The following is a 2500-nucleotide window of genomic DNA, read 5'->3' as shown; positions in this document are numbered from 1 at the left end:
ACTCACAGAAAAAAAAAAAAAAAAGACCAGAGTTGAATTTATGAACGAAAGCTTGTATGACACGCGTGTTGTGGCTAAAAATGGACGACGCCTCGAGCAGAACATTAACACCGTGATTTATCAGTGTCGTATTTATCCTGCGAGAACATGAAGGCCGGCCAAATCCGAACGCAGGAATCTCCAGGGTCTGGGGCTCCACAGCTGTTAGATGGACGAACCTACTGGTGTGGGCTCGATCCCAAATAAGCTTCCAGACTGAGTATCAGGTGAACACCACACACACACACTCACACACACACACTCACACACACACACACACACACACACACACACACACACACTCACACACAGGCCCACGATCAGAGCCAATGCACAACACCCTGCCTGTGGTCATCAGGAGAATCCCTCAGGCATGTCAAGAAGTGTTTCTGTCTATTTCCATAAAGGTGGCTTAAGTAAGGCATGAAAACTCTCCAAAGCACTTCTCTAAGTGTTTGATTCCTCTTAGATCACAGCAAACTGCCAGATCGCAACTTCTCAGTCATTAATAAATCCTCTAATCCGTTTACACGTCCGTTCTATAAACATAAAGGGTTTTTTTTTAGCACATAAAGTATATCGTAATTTATTCACAATCTGCTGTTTTTACACATTTTGGGTTGAATATTTAACACATGGAACTGTTATGATGTCAGATGTGTTACTCGTTCCAGCTGTTTACTTCCTGAGACAGTCAGTACGTTTACACGGACAACGGTAATCCGATATGAACCCGATTTAGACGATACTCTGATTAAGACTAGCATGTAAACTGAGATTACTGATTAACGTCACACTCGAAGTAAACACGAATGGAATTAAGACGTGTGGAGTATTCCTGTTTTAGTCGCGTTACAGACACGTACACACCTTAATCACACTATTAACGTCGTGTGAGAGTTTTCACCGCATTGTGCGACAGGACACGTACACACACGGCAGCGCTCGACCATCTGACGGCGAACAAGAGAGCACGGCCGCGTCCCAAACCGCGTACTTACCTGCTACATAGTAGGAGAAATACACGTATTTAGGTAAGTACGCGGTTTGGGACGCGGCCCACGGCTTCAAGCGGTCGTCTATTTGCGCGTACAGCGCGACAAATAATTAACCGCACTCGAAACTTTCGTACAATTAAAAATGAAAACTCTCAAAACCGTATACGGTTCCATAACGAAGACCGACTGCATGTCGATACGTCAAATTCCGGAGGGGACGTCGGACGGTGTGGCGCGGTGACGTAATGACGTGTACCGTTAATCCATCTATGTTCTATAACACGTAAAAACGGGAACATGAAAGGAATATTCTAAAAGCGACTCGTGTAAACACCTTAATCAGAATATCGTCTTATTCAGAATGAGGTCAGTAATTAGATTACTGCCGTCCATGTAAACGTAGTCAATTTATTCCCATTGTGATTTACTCTAAACCAAACCCAGAACTTTCCAGAACGCTTTGACTCTTCCATCATGCTCCTCGCTTTAATACCAGGCGTTAAAATGTATAACTTTTATAGATATTAAGGAAGTTTATCTCGGTTTCAGCTATTTTCGCTCTGATCCTGATGAACGAGCTGAGAGGAGACTGTAATAGGTTAGTGATTTTTTTTCTCCCCAACACGAGAAAAAATAGATTAAACCTGTTAATCTCGCTCACAGCACAAATCACGGAATCGTTTTTATATTCTATACAGTCTCTTCCAAAAGTATTGGACCAGCAAGGCCGATTCTATTATTTTCACTACACATTAAAGACATATTCGGGTTTGAGATCGAAGATGGAAATGAAGCGACAGATCAGAAGTTCAGCTTTCATTTCATCATATTTACATCTAGACGTGTTAAATAACTTCAATCACGGCACCTTTTTTTTTTTGAACCCGCCCATTTTTTCAAGTGATCAAAAATATTGGAACGCGTGACTGAGAGATGTTTCTACCTGCCCAGGTGTGCCCTGTTAAACTAATTCTTTAAAGGATTAATACAGTAGCTCTGAAAGTCTACTTTTGGTTTGAGCCCCGGGTTTCACCTGTGAAGACTGCATTTGTTGTTAAAAAGGATAAACCAACATGAAGACCAGAGAGATGTCCAAGGGAGAAAAGCGAGCCGTTTTGAAGTTGAGAAAAGAGGAAAAACATATCAGAGCCCAGGGGCATTAGCTGGACTGTTAATCATTCGGGGCTGAGCACAGCCTCTTAATAGACGTCTAAATAAAGTGTTTCCATGCATTTTTTTCTTGCATGTTAGGGCTAATTACTTTAAAAATGTGATAATTGGACAAAAAGGTGGTTCTTCTCGCCTGGTTTCCCACTGAAGCGAAGCATGGTTGAGCCTGGTCAGTACCTGGATGGGAGACCTCCAGGAGAAAACTATGGCTGCTGATACTAGCTGTAACAGTGAGGCCAGCAGGGGGTGCTCACCCTGTGGTCTGTGTCAGCTAGTGTTTGTCAGAATTGAGA

The 2500-nt window shown here is 42.7% G+C and overlaps 1 protein-coding gene across 1 annotated transcript in view; it reads right to left on the bottom strand.

Annotated features, from left to right (window-relative positions):
- plekha7b (pleckstrin homology domain containing, family A member 7b) overlaps window positions 1–2500 on the bottom strand; it is a 144245-nt gene that overhangs the window by 69724 nt on the left and 72021 nt on the right. The window lies entirely within an intron of this gene.

This window comes from Ictalurus furcatus, chromosome 10 (assembly GCF_023375685.1).
Source record: "Ictalurus furcatus strain D&B chromosome 10, Billie_1.0, whole genome shotgun sequence".
NCBI lineage: Eukaryota > Metazoa > Chordata > Actinopteri > Siluriformes > Ictaluridae > Ictalurus > Ictalurus furcatus.
This window is presented reverse-complemented; position numbering and strand designations above follow the sequence as displayed.